General features: G+C 37.2%; 1 pseudogene; it reads left to right on the top strand.

The window, feature by feature from the left end:
* The first annotated feature begins 12,890 nt into the window (after window positions 1-12,890).
* LOC138839217 (U6 spliceosomal RNA) lies at window positions 12,891-12,990 on the top strand (annotated as a pseudogene).
* The last annotated feature ends 6,388 nt before the right edge of the window (window positions 12,991-19,378 follow it).

Here is a 19,378-nt window from a genome sequence, read left to right as displayed (position 1 = left end):
TGGACCTGAGGTAACACGTGTTTCAGAGACAACTTAATTAAGATAAAATATGAAATTTATATTTCTTATAAATTCATTATCCATGAGTACATTGAGTTCAAACTTTGTAAGTTCTCTTTAAATGAAGACGAGTTTTAAATGGGAAGAAGGTTCTCAGATCATTCTCTTTGTGAGTGTATTTGCTGCGCATTATTTCCCAAGTGTACATGAGTTAAGAGTAAGAGAAAATATAGCAATAATAGGAGAAAGAGAAGTGCTGTGTTTAAGTATAAGGGTTCAATACAATATAGAAGATTCTACAAATAACACAACATTGAAACAATAAAGCCCAGTATGTAGATTTATGGGAGTGATATAGGGAAAGCATTACTCCTAAGTGAAACACTAAGTATGAGGCCACTCCCTTTCTAAATCACGCTTACTAATCATGCAAATTTGTTAAAAGTAAATGGAAGAATAATTCTGCTTCCAATGCAAGTCAGATATAAGAGCCTGGACTTAACTGGAAAAAAAGTCCATCTTGAGAGAGCAGGGATGATACTAGCAATGAACTGGTGGCTACGATGACATTTCTTTTTCTTTACTTATATATACTTTTTGTGGTGGTGGTGGTCTTGGCACTTGAACTCTGGGCCTGGGTACTGTACCTCTGCTATTCAGCTCAAGGCTAATGCTCTACCACTTGTGCCACAGTGCCACTTCCACTTTTCTTGTAGTTAATTGAAGAAAAGAGTCTCTGGGACTTTCCTAGTCGATCTGGCTTTGAACTCCAATCCTCAGATCTCACCGCCATCCGGTTTAACACTCAGCATATGTAATGTGTATGTTCATCTATCTTTATATGAATTCTTGAGTTAAAAATGTGGTATACAGCTTAGACTTTACACTAACAAAAATGTTTTTAATTTAAAAGTTCATATTACTGGATAAATAAAACCTAAGTATGTAAAGGAGTCTGGGAAGCTCAGTTTGCATCCAGCCTGGGCAGAACAGTCTTTGTGACTCTACCTATAATTAACCAGCCAAAACCTGGATTAGAAGAATGGCTCAAGTGATGGAATACCAGTCATGAGCAAGACTGATCAATAAGAGCTTGGGGCTTTTGCATACATACATACAAACATACTCACACATAGAGGCACTTACATGTGCACACATGAATACAAACATGATACAACTCTCAGAACATGTAGAAAAGTTAGAAAACAATATAAAATATGTCCTGAGTAAGACTAGAATCAAGTGATAATTGTTAAAATTAGAATGTCCTCAAGTGAATTACCTTAAAAAATGTTTGAGACTATTACATAGGTAGGGACCAGAGATAGTAAGAGAATCAAGTAATCATTATTAAAGGGATCAGATCCACGGAGGAACGAATCAGAGACCCCACAGGTGCATCTGAAAATGTTCATATCTTGTATGAAATGTTAGAACATCTTTGAAAATAGTAGATGAACAGTCTGAACAGTCAGTCTAATGGATAATATCATTGGAGAAGTTCAGGATTACTAGTCTGTATCTAGATTAAATCAAGAAAATATGGCAGAGCAATGTGATAAAAGGCTAGAATTCTAGCACTCAGACCAAGACAGGAGATTAGAGAGTGGAATTACATAGTGATAGCTTCCCTGAACCAAGGAGTATAATTTTGTCTTAATAAAACAAGCCATTCAAGAAAGGAATACAGGGGCTGGGAAGGTTGCTCAGTGGTAGAACGCTTGCTTTGCATGCCTGAGGCCCTAGGTTCGATTCCTCAGTACCACAGAAGCAAAAAGAAAAAAAGGTGGAAGTGGCGCTGTGACTCAAGTGGTAGAGTGATAGCCTTGAGCTGAAGAGCTGAGGCACAGCACCCAGGCCCAGAGTTCAGGCCCCACCACAGGACCCCCCCAAAAAAAATGAAAGAAAGGAATACACAGTAGGCAGATTGGGCTAATTTTGTCATTATGTTTTGAGAAGTCAAGTTTCTTATTGAAATGCATCTCATATATAATCATCTGTTCAGTTTTAAATGCTCTCTTCATTACAGAACATTCCTAGATGCAAAATGGCTTATGAATCCCATCCAAAATCTGAAAAAGTAAGTAATCATTCTGTTGGATTCTAAAGAAATAATGAAGTATTACAAGGTTAAGCCTGGAAAAATAACAAATTAAATCTAATGTAAGACTTTGTAGATCTTGCTAAATTAGAATTTAGATTTCAAATAAATATTTTGGTTTTGTTTGTGATTTCATAATCTATAGTATAGTACAAAAATTCTTTTTATGTAGATGGTTTAATTGACAAATTCACAAATGATTCTGGCATTCTATTTGCCTAGAATATTCATTCAAGAATGTTATAATTAGAAATTAGTTAATAGATAATTCCAATAGTTCATGTATTAAATGATCATGTGAATAATGTAGACAGAATTGCCAACAAATGGATTGTATTAATTTATAAATTTAGAAAAAGAGCAATTTTTTGAGGCTTTGGTATAACTTGGTATGAAGAGAATAATTCTGTGAGATCCTCTTTCTTCTACCTATATGTAACACAGGAAGCAATTTCCTTAATTACTTGCTTCCGTACACAATGAGAAAAATGCGAGGTTTGGGGTTTGTTTTAATTTTTGTTTTGTTTTATTGGTTTGTCCTAGGGCTTGACCTTTGGGCCTGGAAACTGTCTCTGAGCCTGTTTTTGCTCAAATCTCATGCCCTACCACTCCAAACTCAGTGCCACTTGTGTTTGGCTTTTTCTGAGAAGTTTATGGGAGATAAGTATCTAAGGAACCTTCCTGCCTGGGTGGGCTTTGAACTGTAACCTTCCAATCTTACCATCCTGAATATCTATGATGGTTAAAAATGTATAAATATAAATAATATTTGTAAGTGTTCTGATCTCAAGAATATCAGTGGGAGATAAATTCATGTAACCCAGTTTATTGTGGTGTTCTTTCCAGAACAAGGAGGGCATCACATTAACAGAGGTGTAGTATTTTTTCACAATAGAGATAAGGTATATTTTATGCAACTTATTTTTTAATTTAATTTTATTGACAAAGTGATGTACAGTGGGGTCAAAGTAATTGTAAATTAGTGAATACATAACTCATTTTTCTCATAATTTTTCTTCACCCTAATACCCTCACAAGTTGTAATGTACATTTCCAACATAATGTCTTGTGCGTATTGTTATTGCATTGTTTTGCCCTTTGTCCTTTGTCTCGCCATTAAGTTGTTCCCTATCCCTTCCCTAATTAAGGGAAATATATATATACAACACACAGGGTACCAAAATCAAATACAGCAGGGGATAAACCATAGGGGGAAAATCCAAAGAAAATAGAAATCACATAGTACATTAAAAAAACAACAATCGCAAATAAAAATCTCTGTTTCCATATCTTAGAGTTCATTTTGCTCAGCATCAGATTATATGGTCATATATACGTATAACAAAGCCACTGGAAAATAATAGTTTCATGGACAAAATATCATGAAAACTATACGTTAAGTGTTTTGATGGTAAAGGTGGAATTAGGATTGGTGAGTTCGTGATTCTGATAAAGTAATTTCAAAAGAGTTTTAAAATTATGACAGGTAAAATTTAATTGTGCAAACTTTTTAACATCTTAGCCTATTAAGAAAATTTAAACTTGCCTGGGAAAATAGGCTTTCATGCAAAGAATCCATGGAGACTAAGCTGAGAGGGAGCAATGTGGGTGAAGATGGCTCATTTTCACAAAAAACAAACAAATCTCAGAAACCTTGCAATAAATCCTGTAGGTTCCTTTGAGAATTGTCCTTACCCAGGAAATGTACTCTCACTGTGTGAAACAAGGTTGTAGTGGAATTTAAATTCAAAATTCTTAAAAAAAAATAAGGCATCAAAATTTGTGAATTGCCAAGCAGTAATTCTCTGAAAAACATAATTTGGGTCAAAATATTTAGGGAGAAAGTGTTCTCCACAATGAAAGAAGGTATTGGGTTTACACTTTTCTGCTTGTAATACTTTCCATAATGTCTTTGCACGTGAAGCAGTGAAACAGAAAAAAATCTTATTGGATACTTCAAACCAATGATTTCACATTTCTAAGTAGCTCACAAAATATAATATCCTTATTAACATGAGATAGTGAAGACTTTCCTTATTACATAAGCCAAAAAGGTTTGGAATCAGAAAAGAAGTGAGCAAATTGAAAAGGAAAGAAAAGGCGTTCTTAGAAGCCCTACCTAAGCATATTGGCTCCAACAGTGGAGGGAGGCCAAAACTTTATGATATATTGTAATAATATTTTTGGTACCTAATGTGATTTTACAGAGCTTATTTGGCTCCTTAATGCAGAACAGATTGAATGAAAACATGACAGTAAATTCCACATCCAAATAAATGAGCTTTAAAAGAGAAACCATCAACATGTAGCAGTGAGGGAGGCCGAATAGTCCTTCAGCTTCACTAGACTTGAAGTCCAGAAGCTGTGATTAATTGGAAATCAGGCAAGAGCTAAGAGGAGGACATCAAAGTAGAACACAGAAGTATTGTCCTTTGTAACAGACACAGTCATTCAAGGTATGGGTGATTTAAATCTGGTCGCCTTAGTAAACCTTGTTGAGCAAATGAAAGACCAAGAAAAAAATAATCGGTTGAAATCATTTTGCAACGAGTAACTTCCTGTTCCCGATATGGCATCAAAGGAGAATACTGAAAGAGAAGATAAAAGTGGAGTATTCTTCGATTTCCTCTAAACATGTTGTTAGCAAAATATATCTTTGAGTTTAGAAGTGTTTGAACCAAAAAGTGGTGGAGTACTTATTTTTGTGGGCACTTTAAACACAGGAAGACTTTAAAGGTAAAAGAAAAAAGAAAACGAATAGCTAAATATTTGTGATCACAGCTTCTTGGACTGGTTTTTTGGAGACAAAGATTTACATTAGAGTTTGTCCTCATTAACATAGATGTTGGGTTTTCATGGCAACCAAATACAAGTGTAAAGTTTAATGGCTCGCTTGGACAAGTAAACAGCATGACAGAAAAAAATGGCAAATAATATTTAGTGAATTACTTCGACCAATTATTTTCCAGAACAAAGAAGAAAAATATAACTCAAAATCACTTGACTGAAAAGTACGAGAAAAGAGTAGTGAAGAGAGATGAGCGAAAACATAGAGGACTGTTTTGTTTCCAGTGGAGCACTGGGTTCTTGATCTTGTTTCTTCCATTCTATTCACAAGCTATCAAGTGTGTCTCAGGACTGGAGTATCCAGTTCAGAAAAAGAAAACTCGCTGAAGAAAATATTTGCAGCAGATATAGGTGATTTATAACCTTAGACAATCTATTTAAATCTGTTCAAAACTCTCCCCTGCCCCAAACTGCTCTTTCGAACAGCTTTGTTTGCTTTTCCAAAGACTGCACTTCATTAACTATTTAAAATTTTGAGAGGTCATATTCAACAATCTAGGGATTACTGTTTGGTTGCGATTTCTGTGTGTTTTTGTTTTTTTTTGTTGTGTTTTTTTTAACTGAATTTCAGAAGGTTTGCAAGTGTGTTACAATAAAATATGTCCATCTAATTGTCCAATGCTACTGGATTAGAGTCACTCCTTCTATCATTCTCAACCAACCCCTTCTGCAAGATTAATTTCAGATTTACTAATTCCTTTATCCCATGTGTACATTGAGCATTCTAGCTGTACTTGCCCCTTGTTCTATTTTTCATTCATTCTACGTCTTTACTATTATTCCTCTCTGGTTTCAAATTCGTGATAGTCATTCTGTTAAACTGTTGGTTAATATTTTGAAAGTTTTATATACATTCCATGGAGTTTCAATCCTGCATATACTTGAACTGATGTCAGTTTATATTTCCATAAATCACTCATCTGCAATAACAATTTGCAAGACTGGAGACATGAAGCCCCTAGACATGATTTTATTCTCATCGATTTGGAAGATGAATCTTTAGTAAACAAGAAAGTATAAAAATGGCTTAGAATGTATTCCTAACTACCAGTTTTTATAAATGGCTTTGTACAATGGTTTTTGATTATTTTATTTTACATGGGATAATATTTTCTACTACCTATAAGTTTTGGAAAAAGAAGGAAGCTTCGATTTACTAGTATAGAGGAATATGATAGAAATAGAAGACAGATTTTATGTTTGTCACATCTCTGATGAGTACCCATATTTAAGGCTTAAATTTATATTTCTTCCTATGTTAGACAGATAGGGAAAACATAAAACAACATATGCTAAGGCAAATATTTGTGACTTTTTAAAATGTACCTTATTAAGTAATGAAATTTACTTTATTAGCTAGTTTGGGTTTGAATTATGGGAGGCTGATCTATTAACACATTTCTGGAAGGCACATATTGAACAACACAAATGCTGGTGGGTATTATTTCTACACTTTAATGAATGGTTGAACCTGTTTGGCATTAGTGCTGGGTAAATAAATCAACTCTGTTGTAACTTACTCCCTACACATGAAAAACTTGTAATGTCACTAAGTATCATCTACTTGTCAAATGTTATTTTTGCAAATGTGATTTTAAAAAGTTTATTTGAAAAGGAATACACTTTCAGGAGATTAAATGTAGGTTATCATTGGTTTGAGAATGACAACATTTTTTACTATAAAACCAAGTTTTCCTGAAGTACCAGTGTTTTGAAGCACTAAGGATCTTCTCAATTAATGTTTTACTGTATTATATTTGATCTCTAAGCCAAATTTACCTAGCCTTGGTAGACCAATTATGGATCTATCGTTTCAGGAACTATTTTTTTGGCCTACTTATGCTGGACTGAAATTTTTCATTAATCATTAGAGGAAGGGTATTAAAAAATCCTGTGACATTTGTGATTTGTTCACTCATATGGCCTGGTCATTTGTAAATTGAAAGTTTGAATTACTGTACTTTCTCTCAGATTTTGTGATCTCATTTTTAAATTTTTTTTAAATTTCTTTTTTAAAATTTTTTTAAAAATTTTTTTTGGGTCCAGTTGTGGGGCCTGAACTCTGGGCTTGGGCTCTGTCCCTCAGCTCTTCAGCTCAATGCTAGCGCTCTACCACTTGAGCCACAGTGCCACTTCTGGCTTTTTCTTTTTGCTTATGTGGTGCTGAGGAATCCAACCCAGGGCCTCATGCATGCAAGGCAAGCACTCTACCACTGAGCCACCTTCCCAGCTCTGTGATCTCATTTTTAATTTTAAGTTGCCTTGCATTTCACAATTGCTTACTGTCTTAAGCAATTGTGTCCCTGAAATAGGAAATGAAAAATTGAGATGGGTCTTCAATTACTTTTTGTTGGCATGTTACATGGGCCTAGAGGAGAATTCTTGTCCTTGTTATATGATGATGGGAGCTGGGATCCTAGGACCCGTGGGTCCTGCAGAAGAATAATACGTTTTAGACATCATATTGGGTATAATCAGTAGGAATGCTTCAGAAATATGTTGAAAAACAGTTTGAGACCAGAGAGTTAAAATCCCTAATAGATTACAGAAAAACAACATCTTTTTTTTACCATGTGAATTCAGAAGATCAAGAACACTTAGTAGGTATCACAGGTTTATACTGAAGACATTGCATTGATTCTTTTTATATTCTAATATATATTCTAAACTGAATTATTTATATTCCAATCTATTTATTGGCATAAATATCAATTTGTCAAATTATCAATTAATTCTAGTAAGATTCACTGTGTGAAACACTGTGATTAAAACATTACCAATTTAAGGCCTAATATCGAGGAGAAACCTATGGACTGCTGTAGAGAGCTGTGAGAGGCCGCACCTGGAAGATGGTGCCAGCTTCCGCCCTCTGCCTTCCAGATGGCGAGTGCTCTCGTGGTAAACAACTCCTGATATGGCTAAGGCAAAGAATCTGGCTTGCTTCCGCGCACCTGAACCTATTGGTGGTTCCCATGTGGCGTATCAGGGTTGGCTACCCAGCGGGTACTTAAGGCTGTGGGGAATTCTCCCCGGGGTTGGGGTCAGAAGATTACAAAAAGGTCCTGAATAAACTGCAGAGAGGAGAGTCCGGTGTCACGTCTTCCTTGCTGGTCGAGGCGGTAGCGACACATGGTGGCCCGTACGGGGACTCAGCCATAACCCCAACAAGGACTCAGAACTCTCTGCGGTCAGTGTGGTGCACCGGTAAGTCCCCAGGTAAAAGGGGAATCCGCGACAAAAGCGGGGGTAAGTCCCCAGGTAAAAGGGGAATCCGCCACAAGAGCGGGGTGTAAGTTCCCAGGTAAAAGGGGAATCCGCCACAAGAGCGGGGAGTATGTTCCCAGGTAAAAGGGGAATCCGCCACAAGCGCGGGGAGTAAATTCCCAGGTAAAAGGGGAATCCGCCACAAGAGCGGGGGATTTTTGCTCTTCTTGGTAGATAAAGAGAGAGCGAAAACCCAGGGCTAGTCAGTAGAGTAGCCAAAAGTGAAAGTAAAAGTTTGTTTACCAGTTTTAAATGTTTAAAACATGGGCGCTTCTTCTTCGCACCCAATTTTTTTGGCTCTCAATGAGCTACAGCACTCAAAAAAGTTAAAAATAAAAAAGAGTACTTTAGAGAGATTTTTGAATGAATGTGACACCGTTGCCTCATGGTTCGCTGTCTCCGGAAGCCTCACGGTGGCCTCTTGGGAGAAACTAGGGAGGGACCTAGATTTTGCCTCTGAACAAGGAACGCTTAAGAGCGGAGTGAGACCAATATGGAAACTGATAAGAGGCTGTCTCAAGGACCAGCGTTTGTAAACATTTGGGTAAATGCCCAAAAGTGGGATTGCTGGATCATAGGGGAGATCTATGTGAAGTCTTCTGAGGAACCTCCATACTGCTTTCCAAAGTGGTTGAACAAGTTTACATTCCCACCAACAATGAAGTAAGGTTCCTTTCTGTCCACATCCCCCCCAGCATCTGTTGTTGTTAGAGTTCTTGATTTTTGCTGTTCTAACTGGAGTGAGGTGATATCTCAATGTTGTTTTGATTTGCATTTCTTTTATGGCTAGGGAGGCAAATGTTTACAAACAAGACCACACTAAAGCTACCAGCACAACTATGTTTATTGCAGCATTATTTACCATAGCTAAGATATGGAACCAACCCAGATGCCCCTCAGTAGATGAATGGATCAAGAAAATGTGGTATATATACACAATGGAATTCTACACCTCCATCAGAAAGAATGACATTTCCCCATTTGTTAGGAAATGGAAAGGTTTGGAAAAAATTATATTAAGTGAAGTAAGCCAGGCCCAAAGAAGCATAGGTCCCATGGTTTCCCTTATTTGCAATATCTAGTATAGGTATGAGTCAAGCGGAAAAGGTCAGATAATGTGATGTTAGGAAAATGAACCCTTAAATATGTATTTTAATGTTTTCGTTTCTTTCATGCATGTGTTTCTAACGCATTTATAAGATTATTTCTTTGTTGCTTTGTATGTCCCTCCCCCACAGTGTAACCCCCGCTTTCACTATATTTGATTTCAGTATAACATGTGGAGGAGATGGGGACAAAAAGTCGTTTAAGGATTCAGGTGGACCTGTTGCAACAATGAGAAGTACAAAATGTCATGTCAAAACCAGCTTTACAATGTCGGTGTGGGGGGGGGGAGGGGGGTATAATTGGGTGGGGGGAGGGGGGTAAAATTGGGTGGGGGGAGGGGGGAGGCAGGGAAGGGAAGTGAAGGGTAAACAAAGGAGGAGGCTGCAATGCTTGGTAAGAAATGTATGCATTATCCTGCCCATGTAATTGTAGCCCCCCTGTACAGTATGTTCTCAAATAAAATAAAATACAATTAAAAAAAAAAAAAAAAGGACCAGCGTTGCAGTGAGGCGGTAGAGAATGGTCAGGCCGCCCTAGAAATGCTGCAGGAAGAAAGATCGGAAAGGGCAGACAGCGAAAAGGAGGAGAGCGGGGGGGGGGGGGGGGGAGGGTTATACCCTGATTTTGCCGAACTAGAGACCTCTGAGTCTACAGACTCAGAGGAACTACAATCACTCATAGAACAAATAGAAAAAACAAAGATAAGAAAGAGGAGGAAAGGGAAGGAGAGAGAGGACCCAGATAAAGACGAATGCATGCCCTCCATGTGCCGCGCCACACCTTTGGCCCCTCAGCTCTATGCGGAGGACCCTGGAAGTGGCAGCCCCGGCTGTTCTTTCAGCCCAGGCATGTGGAAAGCGGTCAGAACCAAGTTACATCTAGCCTGTCCAATATTTCAGGATCCACAGGGACAGCAGTATCATGAACCCTTAGTTTTTAAGGTGATAAAATCTTTAGCCACCCGCTGATTGGAGTGGGCTCGCACGAGCTTGTTTGAATCCAGGTCAGTATTTAGATTGGAAGGCCTTTTTGATTGAATTTTCTAGTGAAGAGGCTGCAGCCAATCAGGCTAGGGGGAAACCAGCTTGGGACAGAGATATGCTGCTTGGACAGGGGAGATTCGCCAATCAGCAGATAGGCTACCCGGTTCAAGTTTATGAACAAATCAATAAAATTGGCATAAAGGCATGGAAGGCCTTACCAAATAAAGGCGAGGTGAGTGGCAATCTCACCAAAATCCTGCAGGGCTCTACGGAGCCGTTTTCGGACTTTGTTGCCCGTATGGTCGAGGCCGCTGGCAGAATTTTTGGTGACCCAGATGCAGCCATGCCATTAATTAAACAGCTTGTTTACGAGCAGTGCACTAAGGAATGCAGAGCCGCCATAACCCCATATAAGAACAGGGGACTGGAAGCATGGATGAAAGTTTGCAGAGAGCTGGGCGGACCACTAACTAATGCTGGATTAGCTGCTGCTGTGGTGCAATTAACCCAGAAGAGTGGGGCTGGGAAGGTAGCTCAGTGGTAGAGCGCTTGCCTTGCATGCATGAGGCCCTGGGTTCGATTCCTCAGCACCATATAAGCACAATGAAAAAAGCCGGACGTGACGCTGTGACTCAAGTGGTAGAGTGCTGGCCTTGAGCTGAAGAGCTGAGGGACAGCGCCCAGGCCCAGAGTTCAGGCCCAGGAAAAAACCTATTCAAAAAATGCTGCAAATTTGTCTAAACAGTTGTTTAGTTATCTTTTAGGTAATTGAACTGGGGAGTTCGACAGCCTGATGGAACAGCTCAGGGTTGCCATCGTCATGGTGAACTCGACCCGAGTGGATGCCGGATTGGCGGAGGGGTTAGCTTCATGGATCTCCGCTGCTATGATTCATCTCAAGGAGGGGGCGGGTTTGGGAGCCCTGATAGGCCTCCTGGTGTTAGCCTCCTTGGTATGTCTGTGGTGCATTTGCCAAATTAGAGGTTCTCAGCGTCGCAGTGCAGCCATGATTATCCAAGCCTTTACAGTCATTGGAGCAGGTCAGTCCCCATAAGCGTGGCTTGCCACCCTAAAACAATGAACACAGATTGCAAAGCCAAAGTACTGCAGTCGAGAGGCATGAGTTTTGCCCTCGAGGAGAGCATGTTTGATTGCACACGGGTTCGATTCGCCTTTTCCCGTCCTTGTGAAAAACGAATCAATGGACAGGCTGAGTCATCCCTAGAGAAGGCTCCCTCTGGGAGAAGGCTTGTATGCAGTCCTTGCAATTGCACAACAGGGATCAGACCTCTGTTCTCATCTGTGTTCTTTAAACAAAAAAGGGGGAACTGTAGAGAGCTGCGAGAGGCCGCTCCTGGAAGATGGTGCGAGCTTCCGCCCTCTGCCTTCCCGATGGCGAGTGCTCTCGTGGTAAACAACTCCTGATATGGCTAAGGCAAAGAATCTGGCTTGCTTCCGCGCACCTGAACCTATTGGTGGTTCCCACATGGCGTATCAGGGTTGGCTACCCAGTGGGTACTTAAGGCTGTGGGGAATGCTCCCCGGGGTTGGGGTCAGAAGATTACTAAAAGGTCCTGAATAAACTGCAGAGAGAAGAGTCCGGTGTCGCGTCTCCCTTGCTGGTCGAGGCGGTAGCGACAGACTGCTCCTGGAGCTATGGAAATATTTTGTGATAGAATATCAGTGGTGTGAGTTCCTGCCTGGTTGGATGGTAGACAGACCAGGACATTAGGTAATCATGCATATGAACATTTTTTTCATCTTCTTGGCTTTAGCTACTTTTGTAATGGTAGGTATAATAATTACATTTTGATAAAATACCTTCTAGTCAGAACAGTTATATCTGAACTGTTCATCTCTCTATGATCCCTTGTTACTAATATTAGTTTTGTTCAAGTAAGATAATCTATGCTGTCAGGGTAACATATTCTGGTTGGTCTGTTCCTACATTGAAGAAGGGTAAAGTGTCATGTAGACATTTGTGCCTGTAAGACCTCATTTGGGAATTTTAAGCTGTAGAAATTTAGAAGTAGCTCTGAAGCAAGGCTTACTTTGAATATATTAGTTCCACAAAGGTAACTCATTAGATAAATAAGTACTTGAAAAGCCATCACCTTTTTTTGAGGTCGTGGGGCTTGATCTCTGGGCCTGGGCGCTGTCCCTCAGCTCTTCAGCTCAAGGCTAATGCTCTACCACTTGAGCCACAGTGCCACTTCTGGCATTTTTTCTTTTTGCTTATGTGGTGCTGAGGAATTGAACCAAGGGCCTCATGCATGCAAGGCAAGTGCTCTACCATTGAGCACCTTCCCAGCCCCACAGCCATCACCTTTGGACCTAGGTATAAAGACTTCAAAGTATGATCAAATTTAAAATGAAAAAGACGTAAAATAGTCATTGACCAAAAAAATTGCAAATGTGAGCAATCGACTGAACAATATAAGTATTTCCCACTATACAGAGAATTTAGGAGAAATAAGATCAATAGCATTTTTAGGAACAATAAGATTTCCTTGTTATAAAGAGGCAACCAAGGATATATTCCTGTATAAAGATTGCATCATTAACTACTTAAATTTACAGGATACTACATGCTTCATCAGTACGACTATCAAAGTTACAACAATACAAATATTAACATGGCACTTGCACAAGCATGATATGAAAATTTGTAAAGTATTCCATATTTTTCATTCTTCAGATGCAAGAAATGAAAAATAGTTATTAAAAAGTTGATTGCAAAAATACAAGTGTGACAATACATGTAAATCATAGAATTAAAGTTAATTTGATATAGTGTATTAAATCTTCACCTTAGAAAGGCTTTTACATAGCATAACCTTTACAAAACATTTGAAATTAGATAACATCTTCATTTTATCCCAAAGAAATAAAATACTATAAGGAGCTAGGAAAAAAGGAATCTTAAACTGTTTCTTTATGGAATGTAATCTGAAAGGACACATTTATTAATGAACCCATATATTATAAAACAATGTAGAATTCAACGTATTATACCTAGGAGAGAATGAAATAGATTATGGACATTATACAATCAGAATACAGAATATTTTAAAATGTACTTTTCTCAGACAAGCACCAGACATATCTTTAATTTCTGTACTACTAATTTCAACAGGTAAGTTAAAATTATTTCTGATTTAAAATAATCACAAACTCATGGGGCAGGGAAGGTGGTTCAGTGGTAGAGCACTTGCCTTGCATACATGGGGCCCTGGGATCGATTCCTCAGCACCACATAAGGAAAAAAGAAAAAAAGCCTGATGTGGAGCTGTGGCTTAAGTGGTAGAGCGCTAGCCTTGAGCTGAAGAGCTGAGGGACAGCGCCAAGGCCCAGAGTTCAAGCCCCATGACCGGAAACCCCCCCCCCAAAATCACAAAATCTGGAGAAATCATTATAGACGTATACAAACAACTCGAATACATTTTGACATCAAAGTCAGGCAATTCACTTGGAAGAATACAATGGAATCCATGCATTTTTAAAGTAAGATATTGCTGTTATTTTGTATTGTACAAATATTTTGTAAGGACACAATGGCTGGACTGGCGTTTTTGAAATTTAAGAAACCTAATCAAACCATTATGACTTAGGAGAACAATTTTTAAAGCTTTCCACAATTTCAAAGAGGTAGTGATACATACTTATCCTTTTGGCAATATCAAATGCAGTTTCTTCCAACTTGTTCTTCATACCTGGTTTGATATAATGCTTCAACAGAAGGAGATCCAGCGTATCTTTGCTATTTCTATTCCCAGCAGCAAGATTAAAGGTGGTCAAGAGGAATTTAGTTTGGGCATTGGTATCTGCATCATGATGAAGTAATAAAGAAGCCACTCTGGTATTATTCCATGTGTAAGCATTGAGCAGGGGTGTCCATCCATTCACAGTTATTGCATGAATATCTGCCGTGAGCCACCAACTCATGGATATTGTCTAAGTGTCCACTGTAGCCTTCCTGATGAAGAGGGGTATACTCATCGTCATCCCGAGTATCCACATAAGTAGCCTTTTTGGGAAGTAGTCTCCCCATTGTAGTTACCTTATAATTTTCGGCAGCTCAAAAATGAAATTTGCTGGGATCCTTCTCCATCTTTTCTTTTTCTTGCAAATGATACCATTCCTCACTTTTTCATCTTGTTCTTTGTCTTCATTAGAATTGCCTAACCAGAGACTTTGAGTACCAGTGGGCATGAGTTGTACATATATTTCCCAAATAGTTCCCGATGGATGGTTGGACTCATCAGAAAAATCCAGTGAATTTTCTGCATCTGTTTTTTCACCATGAATTATTTTCACATTTTCTAGTTTTACTATTCTAAATTATTCTAACTCGAGAGTAGGGAATTAATAGGAAGCAGAGGAAAGATTTTCCTCTATATTCAAAGGTACAGAGAGAAAATGAGGACCAATAGTGCCTTAGTGTGCAGTTGATTCTAGGAATGAGAAAATAAGAAATAATGTGTTTTATGTAAATAATTTGGGAAATGGCAGAGCAGAAAGTTAAATGATGCAACCAAAAATAGAAAAGCAAAATAAATTAGGAAAGTAAGGGATCAATCATATTATCTGTGAGAACCATGAAAGGGAGAGAGGAAGAGAGAGACAGATGTGCAATGACCTAGCAAGCCACAAATCCATGCCTCTGATAAATTTATACGGCAAACAATTTTATTTTTTAAAGGAGATGTAAATAGAATTTCTGTATTTACTTGAAATTAATAAATGCATTTTTAGTAGCCTAGATAAAGAGACATAGCTTTGACCAATTTACAAACAAGAATCTAAATCCTTGATAATTCTAATAACAGATATGACTGAAATCAGTTGAATCACACTTTTCCTGTACAGTGAAGGAATAGGTCCTTGTTAGGAAAGCAGTTAGAGAAGGCAGGCCGATTGTATCTGTGACAAAACTTTGTGGAAAATGGTATTGAGGATTACTTACTGGTGATCCACTTGCACTGGAAGTGTGATTCTGAACTATTGCTTGCTGATTCTAAACTATTGCTTTAATCATTATATTCTCCAAGAACAAAAAGTGAGATTAAATTGATAGCAAAGGACTACTAAAGGACTTCTAATTATGCACATTCAATCATCAAAATCACATGGAGACAATAGAAAGGCCTACTTTTTTAGATGAAAAGTTTCTTTAAAAAACAAGGAAGTTAAGGAGTCCTACAAAGGACTTCTACTTTATTACTTAATTATACATTTTTTCTAGTATTGGGTAACAATAAAGAATGGACCTATTAGAAAGATCTTTAAGCTCATATGTTCAATAGTGAGTTCCTTGATATTATATCATGGTATTATTTATGCTCTTAAGAAGAAATTTACTAGCTTAAATTTCTGACAGCACAATATCATACTGTCCATCTTGCTTCTATACTCTCAGTTTTAAATTACTAATTATGTGCATTAGATAACTATAGAGGAAAAAGTAGAAGCCACAATGTTGTCTCAAGTCTTTAATCCTAGCTAATCACAAAGATAAAATCTCAGGATTGTGGTTTGAAACCAGACCAAGCAAAAATAAAAAGTCCATTAGATTATGATTTGAAAGTAACCATCAGTTGGGCTGGGAAGGGGGCTCAGTGGTAGAGTGCTTGCCTGGCATTCTTGATATCCCGGGTTAGATTCCTCAGCATCACATAAGCAGAAAAAGCCTTAAGTAGCTATGTGGCTCTAGCGGTACAGTGCTGGCCTTGAGCAGAATTGCTGAGGGACAGTGCCCAGGCCCAGAGTTCAGGCCCTATGACTGACAAAAAAAAAAAAGAGAGAAAGTAACCAACAAAAGCTAGAAATGAATCTGTGGTACAAGCAATAAAATGTTTTAGAATGTCTGGGAAGTGACATCTGTCATTTTTGTATGACCCTAAGTGATACTTACATGCAATCTTTTTTTAAAACAATATGCCACTCAGTAGTTGAACGAATTGACAAAATGTGGTATATATATATATATATATATATGTGTATATATATATATATATGTGTGTGTGTGTGTGTGTGTGTGTGTGTGTGTACATATATATATACATAAATATATATGTATATACACTGTGGATTTCTATGTTTCCAATTTATAAGGAAATGGAAAGACTTGGTAAAATTCTACTAAATAATATAAACAAGACACAAAGAAAGAGATTCCATGGATTCGCTAATTTGTAATAATTAGGAAATATCTAGGATAGTCCTAGCAGATGAGCAGAATGGCTCAATAGCTATGTATAAGATGATGATGAGGGACTGGGAAGGTGGCTCAGTGGTAGAGCACTTGCCTTGCATGCCTGAGGCCCTGGGTTCGATTCCTCAGCACCACATAAGCAAAAAGAAAAAAGTCGGAAGTGGCGCTGTGGCTCATGGGAGAGTGCTAACCTTGAGCTGAAGAGCTGAGGGACAGCACCCAGGCCCAGAGTTCAAGCCCCACGACCTGACCCCCCAAAAACAATTTTAAAAAAAAGCTGATGATGAGCAAAATGAACTCCTACATATGGAAACAGAGGTAGTTCTTTTAGGTGTACTATGTGATTTCTTTTTTCTGTCTTCCCCTATGGCTTGTCCCCTGCTGTAGTTGATTTCACATTTATCTTAATGTGGCAAGGGAAGAAGACTAAGAAAATGGCGACTCAAAGGACAAAGGGCAAACCAATGTAATAGCAATACTCACAAGATAACATGGTGGAAATTTACATTACAACTTGTGAGGGTTACTGGGGTGAATGAAAACTGTGAGAAAAGTGTGGGAGGGGTAAAAAGTTCGACATGTTATGTATTCACTAACTTACAATTACTGCAACCCCTACTATATATCAACTTGACAATAAAACTTAATTTAAAAAATTAGCTACATAAAATATAATTTCAATGTATTGGTATAGTAAATACTAATCTATTACCCCTTTATTAGAGGGTTATTAACTTGAATGTTATCAAACTATACAATATTTTCACAATATACTCACCATTATTTAGAAAAAAACATTATTTTAGTATTGCCTCATACTAAAACAGAAAACAGTTCAATTCTATGGAAACTCCTAACTTTTAAAATTGAATAATTAAGAGAACAGAATATATGTGTTCTCCAAAATTCCTATGACTACTAACTACTCATTGTCAAATTCTGATCATGCCATACCAGAGATATTTTTAAAAGTATCTGTTTGAATATTAGTACTGCAATACATGCAATTTCCAATAGATGTTACATATTTAAAAGTCAACAGAAAAAATAGCCACATTCTGATAGAAGATAAGACTATGACCTATCTATAATAATTAATTCCTGAAGAGTAAACATTTGTTCATCAGAGTAAGCTATTATTTCTATGACAATCAATCCCATGTTTTTATTTCGTAAAGTCATCCTAGCCCAACAGTTTCCAACTTGTAAGGTGCACCTTAAAATTCCTTAAATTCACATCAAGACTAGCTTATCACTATTGTGAAAAAATACTACACTTCTGCTGTGATGCCCTCCCAATTGTTCAAAGAACAGTACAATAAACTTTGCTGCATCATTTTCCCCCAGTTGTATTCTTGAGATTGGAACACTTGCAAATATTATTTATTTTTATTTTATATTTATTTTATTTTATATTATTTTTATTTATCTTAAATATTCAGGAGATTTGAATATCAGAATATTAAGATCTGAAGATTATGGTTCAAAGGCCACCCAGGCAGGAAGGTTCCTTATATTCTTATCTCCAATAAATTGCTAAGAAAAGCCAGACAAAAGTGACACTAAGGTTCAAGTGTTAGAACAGTAGCCTTGAGCACAAACAGAATCTGGGACAGTGTCCAGGACCAGAGGTCAAGCCCTAGGACAAACAAAACAATAAAAACAAACCTCAAATCTAACATTTTTCTCATTGTATATAGAGGTATGTAATTAAGGACATTTCTTCCTGTGTTATGTATATGTAGAAGAAAAAAGATGTCACACAAATAGTCTCTTATACGATGTTACATCAAAGTCTCAAAAATTGCTCTTTTTCTAACTTTATCAATTAATAGCATCCATTTGATGGCAACTCTGTCCAGATTATTCACATTATCATGTTATACATGATCTGTTGGAATTATCTATTAATTAATTTCTAATTATACCTCAATTGAAAGAATATTCTAGGAAAATAGAATGCCAGAATCATTTGTGAATTTGTAAATTAAATCTTCTACTTGAAAAGAATTTTGTAGTATCCTATAGAATATGAAATTACAAACAAAAATATTTTAAATCTAATTTCCAATTTAGCCAAGTCGACAAAGTCCTACATTAGATGAACTTTGCTATTTTTCCAGGCTTAAGTCTTTGTAATCCTTCAACATTTCTTTGTAATCCAACAGAATTACACTTACTTTTTCAAATTTTTGGTTGGGAATCATGAGCTATTTTGCATCTAGGAATGTTCTTTAATGAAGAGCGTGTCTAATACACAAGTGAGGATTATATATGAGTTGCAATTCAATAGGAAACTTCCCAAAACATAGTGACAAAATTAGCCCAAACTTCTCACTGTGTATTCCTTTCTTGTTGTTTGGTTTTATTTTTTTATTGAGAAAAATTATACTACCTGGTCCAAGGAAGGTATCGTTATGTAATTCCACTTCCACAAACGAGAGATAACAGGGAAATTACGCTATATCTAGCTTTCTTTGTTTTTGTAGTCTCTCACGATTTTTTTTTTGCCAAAACTGGCCTGATATCAGTCTTCTAAATCTCTGCCTTTTAATTTGCAATGTATATTTCATCTCAAGCTTGGACCCAGACTAGTTTTCAATGTAAACATTTAATATTGACTTCTGTTTTCTAGATATTATTAAATCCTATTGAGGTTAATATGGATCGTTATGATGTTGTAAGAACACAGATAAATACCTTGAATACTTTTTCCAATTCATTTAAATATTTCTAGTATACATCATAAATAAGACATTGATATTTCACAAGTATCTTATGCAGACTTCAGTTACTTTAATTTTTGTGCACATATTAAGTCCAATATAATTTTATCAACTCTATGTGAATATACAATATTTA

Source organism: Dipodomys merriami, unplaced genomic scaffold, assembly GCF_024711535.1.
Source record: "Dipodomys merriami isolate MVZ:Mamm:240054 unplaced genomic scaffold, mDipMer1.0.p SCAF_298, whole genome shotgun sequence".
Lineage (NCBI taxonomy): Eukaryota > Metazoa > Chordata > Mammalia > Rodentia > Heteromyidae > Dipodomys > Dipodomys merriami.
This window is presented reverse-complemented; position numbering and strand designations above follow the sequence as displayed.